The sequence below is a fragment of the Macrotis lagotis genome, chromosome 2 (assembly GCF_037893015.1).
Source record: "Macrotis lagotis isolate mMagLag1 chromosome 2, bilby.v1.9.chrom.fasta, whole genome shotgun sequence".
Taxonomy (NCBI): domain Eukaryota; kingdom Metazoa; phylum Chordata; class Mammalia; order Peramelemorphia; family Peramelidae; genus Macrotis; species Macrotis lagotis.
This window is the reverse complement of record NC_133659.1, coordinates 268,071,403-268,097,656: the sequence shown is the minus strand read 5'-3', so window position 1 is coordinate 268,097,656 and position 26,254 is coordinate 268,071,403. Positions and strand designations below refer to the sequence as shown.

General features: G+C 36.2%; 1 protein-coding gene across 1 annotated transcript in view; it reads right to left on the bottom strand.

The window, feature by feature from the left end:
• TPH2 (tryptophan hydroxylase 2) overlaps window positions 1-26,254 on the bottom strand; it is a 128,419-nt gene that overhangs the window by 28,090 nt on the left and 74,075 nt on the right. The window lies entirely within an intron of this gene.

Sequence of the window (26,254 nt, the reverse complement as noted above, 5' to 3'; positions counted from 1 at the left end):
ATTCCCAATTTACAGATGAAGAAACTGAAGCAGGTAGAAGTTAAATGACTTGCCCGTAATCACACCATTATGAAGTATCTGAGGCAGGTTTGGAACTAAGCTCTTTCTGATTCTAATTGTTAGAATTCTATATACTGCACCATCTAGCTATCTGATAGATACAATGCTGCTACAAAAACAAGAAAAACTTTAAAAAGCAGACCTAAGACACATAGAGCAATCTGGGGCCATTTTGCATAGAGACAAATAATCCTACATATCTCAATTGGCCCTAAGGGCATCAGAATATTGGAAAACAATATAGTCGTTGATTCTTAAATTCTTTGACAGTAGAGATTATTTCATTCTTGATACTTCTATCCCCAGAATCTAGTCCAATGACTAACATATTGTAGATACTTAATACTTGTTAACTTATTGATTGACTATGATCCTGAGCCACCAAGAAAATGTTTATAAGGTGGAAATTCAGATGGGACTATAGAGATTGAATAGTCAATCAATTAACAAGCATATATTAAATGCTTACTAAGTCTTCCTAACTCCAAACCCAATGTCCTAATTGCTATTCTACAAATTTTTTCTACTATATCACCACACTTTCCCCCTCTGTTCAATACACTTTGTCCAAGCAGTCACAGGACTTTTGACTCAGATATCTCAGAGCTAGGAATATATCCCCAAGGAAGTCAAGGATAAAAAGAAAAGTTCCATATACACATACATATATATAAACATATTTATATATTATATTCATTTCTCCTTTGTGCTAACAGGGAGCTGGAAACAAGGTGTGTGTCCATCTTTGAGGAAATGGCTAGACAAATTAAGGGCACCTAAGTGGTACAATGAAAAAAGTGCTGGGTCTAGAGTCAGGAAGACCTGAGTTCAAATTTCACTTTAGATGCCAACTATGTGATCCTGGGCAAGTCTCTTAACCCTATTTATTTCAGATTCCTCCTCTGTAAAGTGAGCTGGAGAAGGAAATGACAAACCACTCCAATATCTTCACCAAGATAACCTTAAATAGAGTCACAGAGGGCAGTTAGATGACACAATGGATAGAGCACCACCCTAGAATCAGGAGGACCCGAGTTCGAATCCAGCATCAGACACAATAATTACCAACCATGTGACTTTGGGCAAGTCACGTAACCCCATTACCTTGTTTAAAAAAAAATCTATAAAAATAGTCACAAAGAGCCAGACACAACTGAAAATGAAACAACTAAACAAATTATGAACATAATAGAATATTGCTGTGACATAAGAAATAATGACCATAGGGAATCCAGTGAAGCATGGGAAGATTTATATGAACTAATACGAAGTGAAGTAAGTAGAATCAGGGAAAAAATATATCCCCTAACAGCAACAATGTAAACATAAAGAATAATGAAATGAAATGAAATTGAATTCCATGTAATTATAATGTTCAACCTTGCCCTATGAGAAGAGCTAAGAAGATACACCTACCTCCTCTCATTGCAGAGGCTGGGGATTATATGTGTAAAATATTGTGTATAACGTCAGATAAAACCAATACATGTCTTGGTTTTATTGACTTGCTTTTTCCCCCCTTCTTTCTTTTTTAATCTTTACTACAAGAGATGGTTCATTGAGTAGCAAAGGAAGTAGGAAATATGGGGAATAAAATGTGATACACCAACAAAAGAATTCAATGAGATAAGTTTTTAAAATTATAAAAGGAGTCAGAGAAATAAATAACATTTTTAGAAAGACTTAAAATACTTAAAATAACATTTTTTGTTCTTTACACAGTTTTTTTGAGTAGCTAACATTTCCTTGTACTTTACTTAAAATAAGTTTCCCATAACGCTATTGTTACCTTCCCAAAGTCTTTTACATGAAGAACAATATAATCTATATTTATAAATCTCAAAGAGGAAAAGAAGAGTCTGAAATTCAAGTCTTATTTACAACATGGATTCATTGGGTTGACAATAACAGTTCTTTTAACAGTGTCAAATAACTTTTTTTCTCCTGAAGCAAGTCTTTTTTTAAATTTTTATATCAATATTCTTCTGGAGACCTTGTATGACTGCAGGTTCTCTAAAGACTTGAAATTAAGTCTCATCCAAAGATCAATGGAGAGGCATATAGTGGGTGTGAGCACTCTAAGACGCCCCACAAACAAAGAAGGAAGCTGGAGAAGTTTTCTAAAGTATTTTATCAGAGAGAAAAAAAAAGATGCAGTGGTCATATACAAGAGTGAAGGGTAGGGGCAGCTAGATGGCACAGTGAATAGAGCACTGTCCCTGGAGTCAGGATGACCTGAGTTCAAATCTGGCCTCAGACACTTAATAATTGCCTAGCTGAGTGACCTTGGTCAAGTCACTTAACTCCATTGCCTTAAATGAATGAATGAATGAATGAATGAATGAATAAAATCTAAAAAAAAGAGTGAAGGGTGGCAGGATAATCTGCTCACATAATCCATAAGTATCCATGCAATGTCAAAAGAATACTGAGTCCCCAATATGATGGATTAACCCTCCATGGGGCAGTTTATTGAAGGAGATAGATAGGAACACATCTTGGTCAAGTCATTTAACCCCAATGCCTTACAAAAAAAAGAAAAAAGAAAAACCCAAATGGGATCACAAAGAGTCTAAAACAACTGAACTGAATATTTGTATAGCTCCTACTATGGTGCCAAGCACTTCATAAATATCATCTCATTTGATCCTCCCAACAACCCTGGGAGGTGGGTGCTATTATTATCTTCATTTTACAGATGAGGAAACTGAGGTAAGTGGATCACTTACTCATCATCACACAGTTAGTAAGTCAGTCAAATAATATTTAATAATGCTTACTATGTCCACTGTGCTAAGAGAAGGGTAAAAATAATCCCTGTTCTCAGAGACTCCATTCTAATGGAAATATAACATGAAAACAATGATAAATAATATGTACTCAACCTAGGAAATAATCTCAGAGGGAAGACCTTGAGAAGGCTGAGGGTAGGGGAGGAGAAGGGATCAGTAAAGGTATTTTTTGCAGAAAGTGTTCAAATAAATAAGACAGTCATTGTTTAGGTCGTAAAAGGAAATTTTTCATACACACACACACACACACACACACACACACACACACACACACACACACGCCCCTGACACAGTATCGTAAATTCTACCATAATACATTCATGATGTTAGGTTCTTTCTCTATAAAAGTAAATATGATATTTCAAGTCTAGGTAAAATATCTAGATTTTGACAAAATCCTTTGTACATTTCATTTCATCCTTACAACAAATATGTGAGTTAGGGGTTCCTATTATCACCTTTTTATAGACAAAAAAAAATAAGACTGAGAAATTAAATGTCTTGTCCAGGGTCACCTCGTTGGTTAGCAGTCATAGGTGGAATTTCAGGTCATTCTACCAGACACCTACATTAACCTCATTTATTAGAATTTTCCTTTCAATCTGAGTTACAAAAGCAATATTGTTCACTTAGAAAATTTTATAAGACAGAAAGAAAAAAGGTCATAATAAGAAGATTAATCTATTTCAAACTTTTTGCTGAAACTAATAATGAGTAAAAATAATGATGGGGAAAACCCATTTGAAGTAATTTCTCACCTTTTCCAAAACCAGTGACCCTCCAAGAGGCAGGTAGCCTTCCTACACTGGGGATAATCACATTTATAACTCAATTATATTATACATTTAGAGAGTCTGCTAGGTAGCACAGGTGAGAGTGCTCAACTTGAACTCAGTCTAGTCATGAGGATTAAATGAGATAATATTTGTAAAATAGTTTGCAAACTTAAAGCACTGTGAAAATGCTAGTTATTATTATTAAGGTATACAGGTATACAGTGAGTTAAGTGAATGGTATAGTGGTAAGCACCAGACCTGGAGTTAGGAAGACAATCTTTCTGAGTTCAAATCCATATTCAGGCACTTACTAACTGTATAGTCCTGGGTAAGTCATTTAGCATGGTTTGCCTCAATTTTCTCCTCTGAAATGAGCTGGATGAAAGGTAAATCACTCTGGTATCTTTGCTGAGATAATTCCAAATTAGGTCACAACTGTATACAAATGACTGAATCACCATGAAAGGTTTACAAATTGTTGACTCAAATCTATGAAATAGCCAATGCAAGTTTCATTATACCCATTTTTTACAAATGAGAAAACTGAGACCCCAAGAGGAGCAGATATTTGTCCTCACTTGCTCAATTGGTTACTGTAAGGGCAAGAAGTGGAATCCGAGTTTCCTAACTTTAGAGGGGTTTTTTTTCTTTTTGGTATGATACAATGTAGAAGAGTAGTTGTATTTCAAGTTATCATTATGTCACCTAATAAACTGTGACCCTGAAAAGTAAAAAGAATACCCATTTTGGTAAGTTAAGAATTGCTGTAGAATAAATTAAAACAGAAAAGCTCAAGCTCTGAGGAAACATTATACCAAACCTTGCAGAAAATGGATGATCAAATATGAGAGCAACATAGGGGATGGGGCGGGGGGGGGGAGGGGGGCGGAGAGGAAGAAAGCACCAGCAGAAAGCAGCCTTTATTGAAGAATGCATTGATGTAGGCGGTTTTCCACTGAAGTGTTTGGTCAGATTTTTGTTTGTGTTTTTTTTAACTGCTATATCTTTTTTGGAGGCTTTCAAGAATAAATGGATAATTTTGCTAAAATGCCCTCTGGCTATTTTCGTTTTATAGCCCTTCTTGGGCCTATCTGAGACCATTCCCAACTTCAAAGAAAGCCACAGGACTGAGTTATCATTTAACTGGGATTCAGAATGACATGGGCCTTTCATAATAGGGGGAAAGAAAAGGAAAGAAAAGATTCTTCTAGTTCTTTTTCTACACCCATTAGTGTATTTGAAAGCATAAGTATCTGGAATGGACAGAGAAGAGTTCTGGCTCGTTAAGAAAACCAAACCATTAGTGTTAGCAAGTTAGACTTAGGAGAAAATATCAATAATTATCTTCTTAGCAGTTTTCCACACTCCTCAGGTTGTAGGGGTCAGAGAATGATGATGATCCAGACAACAACAGGCGTAATAGGTTGTTATTTCATTAGTATAACTAATGATGATGATGGTGATGATAATGATGATGATGATTATAGTAGTAGTAGCAGTGTTTTCATAGTGCTTTAAAATTTATAAGGCATTTATATATGATCTCATTTGATGCCCACAAAATCCCAGTAAAGTAAGGGAAAATGTTATTTCCAGTTTTGTTTGGTTGTTTTTTCAGTCATGACTGACTTTGTGATCCAATTTGAGATTTTCTTGACAAAGATACTGGGGTAGTTTGCTAATTCCTTCTCCATTTTACAGATAAGGAAACTGAGATTGTGACCTAAAATGACTTGCCCAGATTCACACAACTGGAAAATATCCGAGACAGAATTCAAACTCAACCCTTCCTCAGTCCAAATATTCCCAGGTGAGGAAATATCCTCTGTCAATTAGATTGGCAACTTCTCTTGAAGAGAAACTCTAGAGAACACTGAAAAGTGAATTGACTTGCCTAGAAGCACATGGCTAGTATGGGTCAGAGTAAGAACTAGAAGCCAGGGCTTGGAGGGCAGCTTTCTGACCACTATAACTCAGTGTCTCATAATGATAACAATAACAGCAACAACCCCACTCCAAGTTCAGTTGTAATTCTGGTCAATTGAGTTTTTGTGATGCCATTGATGATTGTTAGCACCATCTGTGCAATATTCTGTGTGATGAAACTACTTTGAACATAAGAATTAGATGGAGTGGAATACTTCTGAAGACTGACATTATTCATAATCATTATGATTATAAACTTGTCACAGAGAACAGAGGAGTGAGTGGTAATCCATCGTTCTGATGCCATAAAAAATTGGGATACATCAGAACAAATCAAGAATATCTATATTCCACATTGAGAAAAATGTTTCAATATAGCTTGCTAGGGATCTGCTCACTTCAAGTCTCTCCCCACTCCAATTGAGCTTCATTCAGCCACCAAATGATTTTCCCAAGGCAAATGTCCAACCATGTCTCTCCCCTAGTCAATAAACTCCAGTGGTTCCCTATCACCTCCAAAATCAAATGCAAAATGCTTTGTTATTCAAAGCTCTTCCTAATCCAGTTCTTTTCTATATCTTTCCAGATTTCTTATACCTTACTCACTGTCTCACACTCCAGGGACACTAGTCTCCTGGTTGTTCCACATGCAAGAAGCTCCATCTCTTGGCTCCAGGCACTTTCTCTGGTTGTCCATCATGTCTGGAATGCTCTGCCTCCTCAATTTCATCCACTGACTTTTCTGGCTTCTTTTAAGTTCCAAATAAAATCCTTCTATAGGAAGCCTTCCCACCCCCCTCTAAATTGTAGTGATTTCTCTCTGTTATTATTTCCTATTTTTATTGTTTTCTATATAGCTTGCTTTGTATATATTTGTAGGCTGACTCCATTATTAGATTGTAAGCCCCTTGAGAACAGAAACTGTCTTTGTCTCTTTTTTGTGTCTACAGCATTAAATGTTTCTGACTGATTGAAGTGACCCTGACCACCAAAGTGAGAAAATGATCTCAAAGACATGAATATTTCCCTTATATAACATAGAATAATTTGGAAATATCTCACCAGTTATAGGCAAAAGATTCATATTTCTTTTTCCCAAATTCATATTTCTTTTTGTGGCTCCAAGTCACACAATATTGCATTGCTGAGAAGTGAAAGACAATTACAAAAAAAAAAAACCTTGATGACTAAGTCTAGATTGGATGAAATAAGAGTAGAAATTGGAATAATGCTGAAAACTGAAGAGGGGAAAACTTTAAGATCCTAAGGGCATTGAAAATCTTCACTTAATGCAAACTCCAGAAATTGTACCTCCTAATGAATTAGGTGATGGGGCGGCTAGGTGGTCCAGTGGATTGAGCACCAGCCCTGGAGTCAGGAGGACCTGAATTCAAATCTAAATTCAGATACTTAATCACTACCTAACCATGTGCCCTTGGTCAAGTTACTCAATTCCATAGCTTCACAAAAACAAAAACAGAAAAAAATAACAAATTGGGTAATAAGCATGACATTAGCTCAAATAATTTTGAAAAGTATGTATAATACTTAGAGTGGAATTCCAAAAAGCTTTTTGAATTAAAACAACATGAATTCAACTAATAAAGAGGGAAGGGTTTGGAACTATAATTTCATTGGTAAGAACAACCTCTGGATTAAAAATTTAAAAAGCACCTCTCTCTACCAATTGAGGCAAGCACCTTCTTTGCCATTTTTAGTCTTAAAGATTTCCTTGAGCACCAAGAGTTTAAGAGATTTGTCCAAATCACATAGCCAGTATGTGTCAAAGATAAGATTTTAATCCAGATCTTGTTGATGCCAAAACCAGTTCTCTATCCACTATGTAACTACCCCTCCAACTAGCAAGGTAAGTACATGTTCACAAATATAGCATCTTTGTTAACAAAGGTGGGATTGGGCTTTCATCTGAGAGGGATAGGGAAAGTGCTTTGCTAATAATTGATGTACCGGGGGCATCTAAGTGACCAGTGGATAGAGCACCCATCCTGGAATCAGGAGGGCCTGATTTCCAATCTGGCCTCAGACACATTAATAATTACCTAGTTATATGACCTTGGGAAAGTCATTTAATCCCATTGCCTTAAATAAATAAAAAAAAATTAAATAATTGACGTGCCACTGCATTGCTCTTGAGCCAATAATAATTATCATCCGGCTTTGCCTCTTTAGCCTTGTAGAGAAGTTTGAGTTTCAGTCATCTTCTTTGATGTCACAGTTCTGCCAGTGATTATATTAATGGTATGTAAGCATCTGATTTTGTTTGATCCAACTTGTAATTTGTTAGTATTAAATGATCAAAAATTATATATATATATGTATTTTACATATAATATGTATAATATATAAATTTATATTCCATTCATCTACATATATGAAAAATTCTGCAAAAATGACAGTATAGCATACATAAAATATACATATATAAACGTGTTATATATAAAATAACAACTCTTACTACCAAAAGATGAGAAAATCAGCAATTTTTCCAAATATGGACCAATTATATGTTTATGTACTTTATATAAGTACATGGGTGGAATAATGTGGCATGATGTCAGGAAGATCTGGTTCAAATCCAGCCTTATATACTATCTAGTTGTGTGATTCTTGGCAAATCTCTTAACCCTGCTTGCCTCAGCTTCCTCATCAGTAAAATGAACAGAAGAAGGAAATGGCAAACCTCTCCAGTATCTTTGCCAAAACAAAAACAAAAACAAATGGACCACAGAGCCAGATAAGACTGAAATGACTGAACACGAGTGATTTTATATAAATCATTTGCTAAACTCTAGAATAATGTTTTTAACAGATGTCACCTTACCAAATACTCATGCAAGCTTTCAAGATACAAATATGACTAGTAGAAGAAATAAAAAACCTATAGAACAGGATGAGTCTCATCATTCCTGTCAGATTGTCTGCTACTGGAGTCAGACCAAAGATGTTTTCAGGGAATCTACAGAAGATGAGCTTATATCTTTGTGTTTTCATTGTTATCCAAATAAATAGTTTTTTAGTAACCCACACTTTGTAGAACATTAAACATAAAAGAATAAAATCAGACTAGCAACATGTTCTAAGACATGACCAAACCATAATCTATAAAGACTATAGAAGAAAATGGTAGAACCTGTGTAACACATGATTAAAGGTTCAAAAACTTTACACCTACTAAATTCCTAGGAAAACATGATCTGGTGGTTAGAAATGCATATATACATACATATACAATTATAATTAATTGCTTGAATTTGAAAGGATATATTTTGAGATTTATATTTGCAGGTTGGGGATTTGTCATCTCTCAGTCCATGAAAGTTCTTCAGCTTCTAGAATATATACATAATTACATATATATATATATATATATATATACATGAATACATTTATGCATATATATGTAGGTGTGGGTATATATACTGTTAACAGTCTCTACTAATAATTATATTTCTAGGTCTCTAAGAATTGAGCTTGGCAGGTGATGATGATGGAAAGGAATTGAGATGGAATGTCTTGTGGGAGACTAGAGTGAATGAATTGCAGTGAAGGGGTATAAGATGTGAGAAGATTGAAAAGGTAAGAAGTCAGAAGGGTTTTAAAAACCCAACAGAAGATTGTATATTTGATTCTGGAGGAAACATGAAATAACAAGAATTTACCAATTGGGGAGTCTCATGTACTTTACAAAGATCGGTTCGGTAGCTAGCAGTAATGGATAGATCAAATAAAGTTCTGGTTGGGGTTTTTTAAGACTGGGAAAACAAGCTAGAAGTTTTCCCAATAAGATCAGGGTGAAGTAAAAATGTCCATTATCATTACTACTGTTAATTTTGTACTAGAAATCAGGTTTAGCAATAGAACAAAAAGAAATGGAAATAATTAAAATAGGCAATGAGAAAACAAAACTATCACTCTTTGCAGATATGATGGTATACTTAGAAAATGCTAAGAATTAACTAAAAAACTAGTTTAAATAGTTAACAAGTACAACCAAACTGCTGAATATTAAATAAATATACAAAATCATTGGCATTTCTATATATTACCAACTAAGTCCAACAGCAAGAGATAGAAGGAGAAATTCCTTTTAAGTAATTGTAGTTAACATAAAATACTTGGAAGTCTACCTGGCAAGACAAATCCAGGAACTATGTGAACACAGTTACATAATACTTTTCATACAAATAAAGTCAAATCTAAATAAGTGGGGCAATATCAATTAATCATGGGTAGGACAAACCAATGAAATAAAAATAATAATTCTACCTCAATTTATTCAGTGCTAAACCAAACTACCAAAAAATGTTTTATAGAGCTTGAAAAGAATAACAAGATTCATCTCAGAATAGAGGAAACATGGACATCTTTAGAAGCAGCAGGAGAGTAATAGTATATATAGAGAGAAGATTAGTGAGAGAATGAGGATGATAGACCAGTCTTCTAGAGAAGGTCGGATGGAATGGGATCATTTGTACCTGTAGAGAGGTTGGTCTTGGCAAGGAGAAGCATCATCTCTTCTTGTGAGATGGGGTGAAGGAGAAAAATAGTGGGGGAAGGCATCTGAGTGAGGTGAGATAATTAGGAAGATAGAAAAGAGCAACTCAGTAAATGGCTTCAATTTTTTTCAGTGAAATATGTAGCAAGGTTCTCAGGGATGGGCAGAGAGGGAACTATAGGAGGTTTGAGGGATAAAATAGTTTGAAAAAGTCATTTGTGGTAAATGAAATAGTGAATCAATTATACAAGTATAAAAGTATTACTATGTACCAGTGAGGGGTCCAGTGAAAGATTATGTAACATAAATTAATAGTGCACACAGTTGACACAATTATATTATTTTCTCCAACTTCATTGAGCAACATGTAAATAGCAACAAAGGTGGTTGAAGGTGGGAATATTTCAAAATTAGAACTCAACATGGTGACAGTATAAGGGGGCAAAGGACTCAAGAGAAGACAATAGGGTAGAGCTGAACTGGAGTGTAACTAGAACAGGACTGGGAAAAATTGAAGGGTGAAGGGATTACAGGTCATGAAGAAGATGAAGAACAGGGTTAGGGATTATGAGGCAGAAGAAAAAGGAGAGTTTTTTAAAAAATTAGATAAAGGAATTTCTAAGTTCACATACATGGAAATGGAACACTTATGGATGTTATGGATGACTTCAAAACTAAGAGTATGATTATCTTCTTTTTGCAGTTAAGGTGGGATGGAAGAAAGGTCATTGGAAATAATTAATTTGAAAAACCAGGAAATATGATTGAGGTAGCATTAAAATACATGTAGAAGTCCTCCCCTGGGGGAAGAGATTAAAGACACAAGGAAAAAAGAAGCTGGCTTGTGAAGAAGGGACAACTCATTTTCAAACACCAGAAGAGAGTACAAAACAGTAAAGAATGATATCAATGTATTTAAAGAGGGAGATGAGTATTAAGAGAAAAACAAAAGGGGGGAGTGCTTTCAAATAGCTTCAACTTTATCTGTAAAGTCATCAATATAGAAAGAGAGTAGAAAGGGGAAGGAAAAGAGAAGAAAAAGTTTGGAATAGCTTCTGAGCATAGTGAAATGGGGAATCAGCTGGGAAAAAATAAGAGGATTTCCTTGTGAGCCCAGTTGAGTTTAACTAATAAAACTTAGTACTATTTGCAGTCATCATGGTTCTGACTTCCTTCAGATCTATTGAGTAGCAGGTGGAAAGAAGTTGAGCAGGCAGTTAGTAGGAATAATTCGGGCCTAAGATTTGACAGTTGATGATAAAACAAGAAATAGAGGCTTTAGAGAGTAGACGATAATATGAAGTAGAATTGATTAGCTGTAAGATCAATATTGGGAAAGGAGGAAAGTAAAGTCAGAATAAAGGCAACCACACAATGAATTTCAAAAGAACAGAGTGACAGAGTAAGAGTGTGAAAAGGGCTGGAGGGAGCGAGGAATATTCTGATTTCCCTAGCCTTCCTCCAAAAAGGAAGATGATTACATGGAACAAAATGTTCAGTCAGTACTGGAAAGAATGGCCAAAGATGCTGTGTCATCTGCTGAAAATCAGATTTCAGTGAGGGAAAGTCAATGGAAGGAGGATGAGAGGGGAATGAGGGGAAATTTATTCATTATGGGACGAGACCTCCGAAGGGCACAGTGAAGAGAGATGACAGAGTTGGAGTGAGATATGGTAGAATAAGAGTGAGGGAGATGGGTGTTAAGCTGGAAAGTAATAAATTGTAGATTCAGGATTTAAATCTGATTCCAAATCTGCACTGAACAGGCTGGTTTCACTTCCCCACCCTTTCCAAAATGAATAATGACCCTCCAAGTACTTGAACATTTCTAAGCATGAAGAAACTGGCTTTTCTGATGGATTAAACATTACAATGTTATCAGCCTTTGGGGGAAATGACTGTTAATTGGCCGGTATTTGAAGGGGGAAGCATACTAGTCTTGCGGATACAATGGCTTTTGGCCCTGTTCATTAGAGGCAGCAGATCTGAAAATCCATTGATTCAGACATCTGGGTCCACATCCCAAAATGTCAAGGGGAATGTGTTTCTCATTGGCATTTCTGAAGTTTTCAGCCAACTGGAGACTGGCCAGAGAAAATGCTAACCATGCTTGGCTGGGGTATAGGAGAGTTTGTCTTTAATAGGTGAATGCTAAAGTGTTTCACGATTCAGTGACTCAGAATTAATGGGGAAAAGAGATTTTTATCAGAACTATTTCCCAGGCCTTTCTTTAACAGATGATGACACACGAAATCTGAGAGACACTATTTTTCTCCCAGGGATTGAGCTTTGTGAGGTGGTCATTTGTCCAACTCTGTTTTCCACAAAATTCTGTGGATCTTTTCCTAGCACAGATTCCTTTAGTGACTTCTGAATCAATATCAAAGCAAAATTTGAAGAATTAGTTATCATACAAATCCACAAAGTGGAAATACAACATTTTTCAAGGAGAAATTGGTTTTATATTCAGTACTATTATTCTCTGGGTCCTCCAAGTATCAACCCAAGTAGGGCTGAATTTGTAATTTGACACCCAAGTTCACAGTTTTTATTGTTGTTCTGTCATGTCAGTCACATTCAACTTTTCATGACCCCATTTTGGATTGCTTTTTTTCCCCCTTAAAGGCAATTGAAGGGGCAATGGGTGGCACAGTGAATAGAGAACCCGTCTAGGATCAGGAGGACCTTGGCTCAAATCTGGCCTCAGATTCGATAATTACTTAATAATTACTTTGGGGCAAGTCACTTAACCCCATTACCTTGCAAAAACAAAAACAAACAAAAAGATGATGAGACAATTGGAATTAAGTGACTTGAACAGATTCACACAGCTAATTAGTGTCTGGGGCTAGATTTGAACTTAGGTCCTCCTGACTTCAGGGCAGAGGGACTATCCTTTTTGTTGTGCTGCCTCCCATTTTGGGATTTTCTTGGCACAGATATTAGAGTGGTTTGTCATTTCCTCTTCTAACTCATTCTGCAAGGAAGCAAACTTAGACAAACTTTATGACTTGCCCAGTTAGTGTCTGAAGTCAGGCTTGAACTCCAAGACATATAGTTTGTCCATTGCATCAACTTGTACCATCTAGCTGCCCCATTTGGGATTTTCTTGGCAAAAATACTAGAGTGGTTTGGCATTTCTTTCTCTAGCTCATTGTACAGATGAAGAAACTGAGACAAACCAGATTAAGCAGCTTGCCTAGGGTAACACAGCTAGCAAGCACATGTCTTGGATCCGATTTGAATTTGGATCTTTCTGACTTTTAGAATAGCATTCTGTCCACTCTGCCATCTCTCTGTTTAAGACACAGCTATAAAGTCTCAGAACTTGTCTTTGAATATGCTTTCTGATTCTGAATCTAATTTTCTTTCCATTTTCCCTACAGAAATGCTTTTAAAGAGATTACCTAAAATGTGTTATTTAAAATAATTTGTAACATTGATACAATCAACTAAACTTGCTTATTAACTATTTATACACTTAATATTGTTGCAATATCATTACAACAGACTCCCCCTACTGGGAGTCTATTCATTCATTGTCACACAATTTGCCTTTTCTAAAGTTGAGTTGACCCTATATTCTATTTTATGCTTCTGAGTTTTCTACTTTGCATTATTCCATCCAGACCTTTTCAGGTATTTTTACACTCCTCTTACTAGTTGAATTTAAAGCATTACAGTATTCTATTATATGCATCTGGGTAACATAGTAGATCAAGAACCCAGTCTGGAGTTTATAAAGAACTGAGTTCAAATCCAGACTCACACACTAATTGCATGATCCTGGGCAAGTCATTTAATCTTTGCTTTTTCATCTGTAAAATGGAGATAATAATAATGTTGTAGTGAGTATCAAATAAAATAATAAATATAAAGTATTTGTTACCCAGCACATAGAAAGCACTATATAAATGGTAGCTACTATTATCATTAATTTATCCATCCATTCCCTATTGTTGGAATTTCAATTGTTTCCAGTTCTTCTGGTGAATTTTTTTCTCAATTAAACAAAATGTCGCTGTAAAAAATCTTTGAATTAGTACTGCCTTTTTGGTTGTTTTTTTCAATGTTTTCAGAGAATACTACAAACAATAAAATTATTCATTGAACCTGCAGTCATTCTAATAGTTGGGAGAATGGAGCGGGTTTGTTTTTTCAGGAACTCATTCTGATTTTTCTATATAATATTGGGTTGATTCCATCTCTAGTTACTTTAAAATGCCTTAATATTTCAAATGTTTCTCCTTATTCCTTAATTATCAAATCAAGAACCAAGATCGCTTTCATTTTCTATTCATATTTATTCTACTTTGCACAAAAGTCCTACTTAAGCAAATGTTGCCAATTTGGACATTTCCAAGAGGAGACTGTTCTCATCTAAGCACTGAAGAGGAGTAGAAAAATATAATCTGTGCTCTCAATCATCTGTCCCCTGGAATTTCCTGAAATGTTCTGCACCAGATCACACATCCTCCCCGGGTCTGGTGGTTTTAAAGGTTATCTCCTTAATGATAGTATGAAAAATGAGTTTTTTACTGACTCTGATGTAGAGCTTTGGGCAGCCCCAGTTGCCTTTGAGAGTCATTTTCTTTCTATTACTGCATTACTAAAAGCAGCCCCCTCTTTGGTCCTGGGGCTAAGGAACCTGAACTTTCTCACCTGCTCCTTTCTAGGTAAGACTTAGGACTGATTACATTGTCTGGAAACTCACTGGAAAGGTGTCTTTAGTGTGGAGTCATTCTTGCTGCTCCATTGCACCAAGAAGCCTTCAGTTTCAAGTTTTCCTTAATGAAGTTCCATTTTTTTTCCAGTCACTAACCACTGTAGCTATCATCATTGCTCACATTCAGACATAACACTAGCCATCTATCGGTATAAATGGGCCTGAAAAGGTTGACCTGTGAACTGGGGTTTCTTTCTCAACAAGGCCCTGAGTAATTAGCCCTCTGGTGAACATTTCAGCTCAGTTGAACCACCATGTTTCTGAGCAATGACTGGTCACTAAGGGATCTGTGAGAGGAGGGCACTACTCCACCCTTGCCCCCTCCCTTGCCCAGGGCCATCCCAGAACCCATCTAGAATGGCCAGAAGATACCTACCCACCAGCACCACCTCTCAGTTCCACACAACCCCATTTAGCTATATTGATGTTGCTAAATTATTCCAGTAATGGACAACTCTTTATGATCCCATGATTAATCTGGATACCTGGATAGATCTATGACCAATGGAAAAGTCCTCCTCCTTTGCCCTGTCCTTTTGCTCTGGCTTTATATCTACTCACAGGTCTTGGATGAGATGGAAATGAATAGCTCCATTCCTTCAGATGAGATATTTGCCCTTCTACTGCCTTCTAACATCCCCCAGACCTTAACAGTGTTCTGAAAGTCCTAAGGACTTCTAGGCCTTGCCATCAGCCCTATCACTATACCATGAGGAAGGGTTCCTAGCCATTCCATTGTAATTGAAGCTGAACTTTAAAATCTTGTCTCTCCCCAGTAGGGTGCGAAGTCCTTGAGGATAGAAATTGCCCCACATTTTCCATTTTTTCCCCAGTGCTTTCCACAGTGTTTGGTAGAGTAAGCATTTAATAAATGCTTTTTTCTTTTATCCATCCATTTGATCAGTGTTGCATAGAGCTGTGGCTAGAGAACTGGATTCAAAACCAAGAGGACCTAAGTTCAAATCTGACAGTTAGCCTCCCAGTGCTCTAACCAATTTCCTAAGTACATAATTTGTAGAGAAGGTGCTAAGATCTTTCAGCAGAGACCTCACCCAAGTATTCCCATACCAATAAGATCACTTATTTTTTTGCCAGTTGGTTGAGTTTATCTCTTTGTGACCCCATTTGAGGCTTTCTTGACAAAGATGCTGAATTGGTTTGCCATTTCCTTCTCCAGCTCACTTTACAGATGAAGAAACCTTAAGGTTAAGTGATTTGGCCAGAGTCATACAACTAGTAAGTATCTGAGTCCAGATTTAAACTCATCTTCCTAACTCTAGGTTATGTGTTCTATCCACCTACCTGCCTTATAGTTATATAAAATATGGTAATCGGTTCTTTTGTTAGTTTCAATCGTATTCAACTTTTCAGTGACCCTATTTGGGATTTTTCTTGGCAAAGACACTGGAGTGATTTGCTTCTTCCTCAGAGGACCTGAATTTAAGTCCTGCCTCTAATGCTTAAAAACAGAGAATTGACATCTCTGGTTCTCAGTTCCTCATTAGGAGGTTGGATTAGATGATCTCTGAGGTCCCTTCCAGCTCCAGAGCAATTACCCTAGAATCCTATGTCTAGAAAGCATTCAAAAAGGAAATCCTTGGGGCGGCTAGGTGGCAATAAAGCAATGGCCCTGGAGTCAGGAATACCTGGGTTCAAATCTGGTCTCAGACACTTAATAATGACCTAGCTGTGTGGCCTTGGGCAAGCCACTTAACCCCCATTTGCCTTGCAAAAAACCCTTAAAAAAAAAAAAAAGGAAACCCTCTACATTCCAGTTGTCTGAGATGTTGAGTTCTAAGAAAACTAAAGAAATGAGTATTCTTTAGGGCAAAGAGAACTAAATCAATTCAATTCAACTGACATTTATTGAGCTCCACTACCTAACAAAGAACTGTGTTCTAGGTTGTAAACGACTGTAGTCCTGTCCTCAGAGAGCATACACTCCACTTGGGAAGATGCCATTCACAAAACCAAATGGAATGGATATAGTACTTTTCAGACAATAAGCTCAGGTTTTTTTAAGCATAACCCTATTACTTTTGAACTTGTATGACCTTGTCAGATTTTTAACTTCTCTGTAAAATAAAGTTAGCCTAGGGGTTTTCTGGAGTCCCTTCAGTTCTAAGTCCTATAATTTTCATAAAGAGGACAACAAAAGCCAACAAGAGAACATATTGCACTGTCCTTCTAAGGTGACATTCTAATGTCTCATAATGTCATCAAGGTGACTCTGGACTCACAGAGGTCACAGTGGAACACAGTGGTCCTGCCAAATTGGAAAACGTTTGAGTAAAACCAAGAAATTATTGTTTGTCCAAAGAATAGCTTCATTGTAGAAAGAGACCAATTATGCCACATAACAACTCATGAAACCATCTCTTAAAACAAGGAGAGGTTACCATTTGTGTCAATGGAAGGAGTTCCCACAATCCAGTGGAGCCATGGTACTTTTCAATGATTTTTTTAAAATGTTATTTAAGGCAAAGGGGTTAAGTGACTTGCCCAAGGTCACACAGCTAAGTAATTATTAAGTGTCTGAGACTAGATTTGAACTCAGGTCCTCCTGATTCCAGGACTATCCACTATCCACCTAGCTGCCCCTGCCAGGGTACTTTGCTGAAATCAAAGAAGCTATTAAGAGGTAACTGGTGGTTCAGTGGATAGAATAATGGACCTTAGGAAGATCTGAGTTCAAATCTAGATTTAGAAATAAGTCTGTGATCCTGTACAAATCATTTAACTTTTCTTTGCCTCAGTTTCCTCATCTGTAAAAATGAGAATAATAATAGCACCTACTCCACAGGGTTGTAGTGAGGACCAAATGAAATAATAATTGTAAAATGTTTAACACCAACTGCTATATAAATGTTTATGATGATTATTATTATTAATTACTATTATTATTAACTGTTGTGTGACTGTGCAAGCCATTTAATCTATGTGCCTCAGTTTCCTCACCTGTAAAATGGAGGTCATTACAGCCTGGAACAAAGTGAACACTTAATCTTGTTTTCCTGTTGCCCTGTAATATTTAAATCTGAAAAACATAAGGTCAGACTGGAAATAAATCAGACTAAGATTGTGAAGTAAAGATATAAAGCATAAGGCTGAGTAGAGTCCTGCATTTCTTTAAACTTCAGATGTTCTTTTCCATTTCCATAAACTACACTATTTTAACATTCCTAAATTTGCTGAGGACTGGTAAATTTTCAAAGCACTAAAAGTGTTTATGATTCTAAAGGCTTCAACTCCCTTTCTGTTTAGACACTACAGAACTTCCATTTTACTAGTGTGGTAGAAGGTCAAATAGGGAGTCAGGAAAATCAGAATCTTTGAACTGGAAAGGATAGAAGCAAAAAAAGAAATGACATTGAGAATTAATACCCAAGATAAATAGGAAAATGGTAAGAGGGAAACTAGCTATTCTTGATGGGTTATAGTCACTTGACCTAACCAAAAGGCCATCATCATGACCTGAAAGAATTGGCCAAGAATTGCTGAGCCATTATCTTTGAAATACAGTATAGAACTATTCTGTTACTGTTGTTCAACCACTTTAAGTCTTGCTGTGTTCTTTCTGATCCTGTTTAGGATTTTCTTGACAAAAATACCATCTCCTTTTCCAGTTCATTTTACAGATGAGGAAAATGAGGCAAACAGGGTTAAGTGACTTGCCTAGGGTTACACATCTGTTGTTCAATCTTAATTTTCAGTGAGCATCAATAACATCACAGGTGATATCTTGACTTGTCCATAAATTAAAGTGAAGCAGAGTTGCATAGTCGTTAGCCTCACTCTCTTCCAGAATCAACCAAGTCCAACGATAGTGCAAGGTAAGTCTTTGATGTCTGACTAAGAGCTTAACACTACACAGTGCCTGCTTTACCTGCCTTCATGGAGCAGAAACATATCATTCTCATCTACCCATTTCACAGGAAAAAGTCATGAAAAGTCAAGTCATACAGCAAGTATGTGTCTGAAGCCATATTTGAACTCAGGAAGATGCATCTTTCTGATTCTAGACTGTCATTCTATCCACTGTGCCACCTAGCGGCCAGAACTATAGGACTGGAGAAAGTCAGAAAAATAATTTCCTTTTACAAAAATAGAATCTGCAAATAACAACCCAGTGACCTTAGCAAGGATTTCTAGAGAAATTCTGGAATTTATCCTAAAAGGATAGCTAGTGAGTCTCTAGAAAAGGGGAGCAGGGTTCAATTAATCAACCAGTACTTACTAAATACTTACTATGTGTCAGACTAAGTGCTAGGCACTGTGGAATCAGAGACAAAACGGAGGTGATAATCACAAAAAGAAAAAATTTTATTAAAAAAGTCACACTGAACTAATCTCATTTCTTTCTCTTTTTTTTTTGACCAACAACTATACTGATCAAGGAGGGGAATGACATAAATTACATTGATCTAGATTACAGCATAGCATTGCTATGTTATAAGTAAATAGTATCAAGAACCTTCTACGTGCTAAATGCTTTACAAATATTATTACTCAATGTTCTCGTGAAACAACTATCCCAAAGTGAAATAGAAGAAGCAGAGAGCTGCTTTTCATTGTAGTTTTCAAGTAAAAGCTCAATGGTCCATTGTCATTGGACATTCCATGAACCATTGTCATACTAACATTAAAAGTTTTCTTGTTCAGGTATGGTTTAGACTAAATGACCTCTGAGATTCATTCCAACTCTGATATTTTATGTAATTCCATGAACCATCGATGTGTCTCTTAGTAACTGAGTTATCAAGGTTATATCATCTAACCTCCTGAACCTCACCTCTCTCTTCTATAAAATGAGGATAATAATATCTATTTTCCAGGATTTGTTGTGAGACTCAGATGAAGTGATGTATGCAAAATACTTGCCAAGTTTAAAGTGTCACATAAATGTCAAATATCATGATCTTTGACAACTCACATTATTATGTCATTGGCTTTTTTTTTGGACAACTCTGTAAGCTTCCTCTTCTTTCCAATCCCATACCTGGCCTTAGCAAAAGAACACTGATTTCTCATTTTAGAGAACTTCAATATGTCTTATTCCTGAAATATGATTATGAAATATGAAATAAATCTTGTCTCTCCCACCCTGGTGTCGGGAACTCTGGTCTCTGATTGCCTACCTAAATGTGACTTACTCTAGTGTTCTAGAATCCTTAGATAGCCTTGAATATAGATAGATGATGTACTTTTTAACCACCGCAACTTATGTGACCCCGGACAATCCACTCAACCTCTACTTGCCTCAGTATACTCATCTGTAAAGTGAAAGGGTTGACTCAAATGTCATCAGGCTTTAAGTCTATGATAATCTACTAAGGAATTCAAAAGGATTAGAAAGATAACTTCAACAACAGAGAGTACACATTTTGACCAAGTCACAACTCTCTTAAAGTATTATAATTTTGTAGACTGTAAACTGCCGGCAGGCAGACTAGTTCTACTGACATTTATTACCTGGTTAAGACAGTAACATTGGATTTTAAATCTTTCAGCTGATCTATTATGGATGACTAGGACTTATCTCTTAACTCAGTTTATGTAGACAGGGTCACCCTTAATATTAGGTCATCTTCTGGCCTAACGTGACAAGAATGACTTTAAATCATAGCTCTCATCTATATATAATTCACAATTTATAAAGCACTTTTCTTAGAATAATCCTATGAGGAAAAGAACCCAAGTATTCCCCATTGCATTTAAAACTCCTAGAAGCTAAGACACCTTCCCATAGTCACAGAGCTAATAATTGTTGGGGCAAGAACTTGACTGCTGATGTCTCTAGAAATTACATTCTATGTGGACCTGTTACAAGAATCATGGCTATTGGGGTGGCTAGGTGGCATAGTGGATAAAGCACCGGCCCTGGAGTCAGGAGTACCTGAGTTCAAATCTGGTCTCAGACACTTAATAATTACCTAGCTGTGTGGCCTTGGGCAAGCCACTTAACCCCGTTTGCCTCGAAAAACCCTAAAAAAAAAAAAAAAAATCATGGCTATTTAGCCTAAAGTAAAGAAGGCTTCAGGGGAACATGCTTAAGAAACTTTTCATATTTGAAGGGCATTTGCTATGCCTAGCTACAAATGACAGAATTAGGATGAATGAGTAGAAACTGGGAAAGGGCAAGACTTGGACTTTCCTGCACCTTCCTAACAATTAGATTTGTCTAAAAACAGAACAAGATGCCTCAAAATGTCAAGGGTTCCCCTTCCCTTGAAGCTTTTAAAAAAGCAGTTATATTTTTTAAAAGTAGGAATGAAAAGGCCCTAACAGTATCAGTTTAACAAAATAGCAGTCATCAAAATTATGTGACACTTGCTAAAAATGAATATCACTTGGTCCAGATTAGATAAGCAAGACCCCAAAATAATTAAAGAATAGATCAATTTTTGAAAAAACAATAAAGGCTAGACCTAGAGTGCAGTGGATTGGGCACCAGTTCTGGAGTCAGGAGGACCTGAGTTCAAATTTAACTTCAGAAAATAACTGTGTAAGCCTCACCAAATCACTTAGCCTTGTTTGCTAGAAGAAATAATGAAGGAAAGGACTTCTGAGAAAGCAGGGTAGTAGAAACCAGACTGTATTTCACAATAAGCTGATTCTGAATGGTAACTTGATTTTAGTAAAAAAAAAAATTTGCATTACTAAAAAAAATTAGAAGAATATGGAGCCCAGTGCCTTCAGATATATGGCATGGGGAATTACCAAGGAATAATAACATATTAGATATGATCATAAAAAATAAAATACACAACTTTGATTATGATCATCAGTGGAAAAAGTATGAATATCGACAAAGTCAATATGTGTAATCACATAATAAAAATCAATTTTTATTATGTGATTACACATAATAAATAAAGTGAAAATCAGTTCTTATTATGTGATTATACATAATAGAAAGCTTTTATACTAACAAATTCAGTGTAATTAGAATAAGAAGAGAAGCTCTAAATTGGGAAAATATTCTTCAATCAAATATACTAGCTCTGAGGCTATGTTGTATAGTAAAGCACTATGGATTAGGAATCAGAAGAGTGGGGGTCAAGTCCTGGCTCTCTCATTTGCTACCTGTATGAATTGAATTGAATGATCACAAAGGTTCTTTCCAACTCAAGAGTTACGATCTTAATATAAAAGTCTGATAACCAAGATAAATAGGTAATTGATGACTAAATTCTTGAGCCCTTCCAAAAAGAGAAATGACCAAAGGATATGAACAGAATTCCTTTTAAAATAAATTTTATTATTGTCTTGCATTTTTGGTTTGAAGATAATCATAGTTCCAACTATAAACAATGTCACCTAGCAATACAGCAGCATTATTGCCATGACCCTCCCGGCAGCATCTAGGAACTAAAGACTTTGGGTTCTGGGGGAGCATGGTTGCAGAACTGAGTAGAGCACTTTAATCGCCTTATTGATGATTAGACCATTGAGAGACAGGTAAGCTATACAGTGTTAGCACCAATTTATTATCAGAAAATCACTCTGGCACTTTGCCTGGCATTGTTGGAATGTCATGGTACCTCACTGACAAGAGAAGGAATTATATTCAGAGGGGGGGCTCCCACAGCATCCAGACCACCACTAGAAGTCCTGGGGACTATCAAAATAGGCCATAGGGTGAATGAAAATGGTTCAGGAAGTCTTTGCATAATATTCCCCTTTTTATAATAAACATTGCACAAGCCATGCCATCATTCATTTGAGAACATGATCTTCTTTGATTACAAAGGACAACAACAAGCAAGGTCATTTATAGTTTCCATTGTATCTCTTCTCCATCTACCCCCTTCCTAGAGAACATCCTTCATAATGAAGAATTTTTTAAAAGCTGAAGGACATATTGGCAAAAATGAGACTGATGAAAAACTCTGCAAATGGGCTACAATGTAGTAGGTGAGGGGGTCAGTTTCTGAATCCACTTTTCAGTGAAAATGTAGTGTCCTTCAAATATCTTACTCTTTTAAAAAGAAGAAAAGTGGAGCAAGCCTCATTAAAGCAAATACAGCTTTAGGTACAATACTATGCAATGAAACTGAGTCAAAACCCATTTGTCCTGTCTTGCTAGTGAATTACTAGCTGATATTTTCTCCTGGAGATGTAATCAAATGAGATTATTTCCCGACAGCACAAAAGATAAAGTGGAAAACTTTCAAACCTTGCTACCCCAAGACTAGTATTCCCTGCTGTATAATGTATAATAAGACTAGAATTCCCTGCTGCTAATGTATAATAAAGTAAATGAACTTTTCATCAAAGAGATTCCCTAAGTCAATATCCCATTAGGAAAGCACCCTGGTTCATCTGCTTCGTCTCCAAATCTGAAATTGTGATTTGTATGGACCGCATCAAAGGACAGACTCTAAGTCCCATAAAAAAAAATCCTGATTGTTAGGAGAATGTGTGGTGCAATAGAAAGAATATTAAAGTCAGAAGACCTGAATTCCAGTTCTAACTCTGCTACCTACTGTCTTCATGAATTTTAGGAAGTCATTTAGCTTTTCTGGGTCTCAGTTTTCTCAATAGTAAAACAAGGGGTGTGAGATTAGATTGCTTAGATCCTTAAATGATTTTTTGAGTGTTGAAATCTTTTTTTAATTACAAGCAGAGATAGTTTTCTATATTCATTCTTTTTTGCAAGTTTTTGAGTTCCACATTTTTCTACCACCCTCCCTTCCCTCCCCCCTCTCCATGGTGACAATGATCTGTTATAGATACTACATGTGCAATCATCTTTTATCTATTTCCATATTAGTCATGCTGTGAAGGAGGAATTAGAACTAAGGAGGAAAAAAACTGAGAAAGAAAGAAAAAACATAAAACATTTTCAAGAGCAAACACAGTATGCTTTAATCAGTATTCAGACTCCATAGTTTTTGTTCTAGATATGAATGTTATTTTTCATAACAGATCTCTCAGGATTGTTCTTGATCACTAAACTGCTGAAAGGAGCTGCATCCATCATAGTTGATCATTTGATGTGCCACTGATAGGATTGCTATTCCTAGACATCCAAATTGACCAGTTTGGTAAACAGAGAGGCAGAATAGCAGAGTGGACACACAATCAGCCTCAAAATAAGAAAGATCTAGGTTCAAGTTTCCCCTCTGATATGTTCTGATTGCACCAAATCATTCAACTCTTCAAAGGTGGGGGTTAGGATTGGAAAGACTAAATCATCTAGACTTAGTCTTTCCAATCCTAACCCTACCTACCATTCCTTTCTTGATTTTTGTTGCTTTAGACATGTCAAAAGCCAGAACTTTCATTTTGGGGGAAATCATTCACTATTCTGAAATTCCATTCTTCCTCCTTTCATTCTTATAACAAACTTCTAAAAGTCTCAGCAAAGCAGTGGACTCGTGTATAGAGAGCACAGAGGTTGTTTTTTAGTTATTGTATACTCCCTTTTGTAAAGTGTTTCTTATCATGCCTCTACTCACTGAGCAGCTTCATAATTTACAGAAATATAATCTATATCCTGTTAAACTTGAGATAGCTTTTTTATCACCATTCTAAAGAATGGTCTTTTGAAATCTTTCAGCTCCTTTATTTGAAAGCTACATTTGTGGAATAGGATAATTAAATTCCCATAGTTTGGTAAAGTATTATCTCTGCTGTTCTATCCTGTAAAAGAAAATCTCAATAATTGTATGCTTGCCTTTGTTCAAAACTGAATTAGATAAATTCTATTAATCCAAATGTAAGCAAGATTGCATCCTATGGGGTATGTGCACAGTGCCTGGTCTGCTTTTCGATGACCACCCATGCTGACTCAGCTGACTTCATCACTTTGAGACAATGAAGAAATTGCCTTATTGGTTCCTTAACCCCATGATAGTGGCAGGAAGGGAGCTGAGTAACTTCATCAGTTTGGAGAGAAGAGGCAGTTTCCATCTCTCACTTTCCTTGATTTTCACTTGATTGCACATAGCATTATTTCAATAGATTTTCTTTGAGGGGTAGGGAGAGAGATAACACCCTTTTCCCCCCACTCAGTTAGCTTAAAGAAAGATAGGGATCAATTAGGTAAGCTTTGAGTCTGAGCCTCTGTTGCCTCTTCAATTTGAGGTTTCTTTGCCTGAACCTGATACCAAACAGAGAGATCCTAAGACAGCATGTCCAGACATGGAAGTAGCCTCATGATTCTGAAAAGTTGGAGATCCTAGGCCCCTTTATTGAAATAGACTAGCAGCAAAAAAGAATTTCTACTTTGGTGAATACGACACCTATATTTGACTGAGTCCAAGTCTTTGCCTGACTTGCCAGAAGACGTTTACCTGAAGGGAATTGTTCAATAGTGCAGAGCCAGGGAAATCTCAAGTTTCTACTCAGAGGAATACTTAATATTTTATGTGTTGATGGCTTTAATTCTCAATCTTCTGGAAAGGTATAACAATTATTACAACTACTTGTTAGGTTAATTTGGGGGCTAAAAGGGGCATATTGAAGACTTCAACTATTATAGTTTGGCTACTTCCCTTTGAAATCTGATTAACTTTTCCTTCAAGTACTTAAATAAACTAATTGTTGCATATATGCATATATATACATATATATGTCATGTTGAAATTATTTCAATATATATGGTATCCAGAACTCAGCCAGTCAACCATATCTACTTTTACCAATGCCTTACATCAGATCATTATTGCCATTCCTATCAGTTTTTTGAATTGGCCTAAATCACAATGAATTTTGTACCACCCTAGAAATTCTTTTCATTTTAAGAGTATTTCTGTAAACAACATAATGTTAGATTCTACTTTCTAATCCATTCTATTGTCCTCTTCCTTGTTTACAGGCGGTATAATCAATAGTTGATAGTCAATAAACATTTATTAAGCTCCTACTATGTGCTAGATATTGTGCCAAGGCCTAGAGATAAAAGAAACAAAAAGAAAAACTGGGAGTAGCTGGGAGGTATAGGGGATAGAGCACTAGTCCTAGAGTCAGAAGGACCTGGATTCAAAGAGACCTCAGATATTTTCTAGCTATATGATGCAGGGGAAAGTCACTTAACCCCAATTATCTCAAAAAAGTGGGGGGGGGAGGAAAAAGGAAGTCAGTTCTTGCTCTCAAGGAGTAACTCTCTAATGGAGGAAGACAATACACAGAATGAGGCTAGAAAAAGGGAGCCTGAAGGTACCCTGTACAGGTACATGATTTTCATGGAATTAAAAACTAAACAAAACAGCTAGGATGAGTTGGCTAGAAATTTTGAGTCCTCTATAAAGGGAGACTTTGGGAAGAGTTTTTTGCTCCACCCTCCAATGAGAGAAGTGAAGCAAATAAGAGTTCTGAGAAAGTGTTAAATACCAAAATCAAAATAATCTCCCCAATGAGATTTTTTGGTAATTAATATCTTTCACATTCACTTTAATTATTAATACTTTTTACTTCTATCATACCTTCTTATATTTTTCCTCTTCTTTTC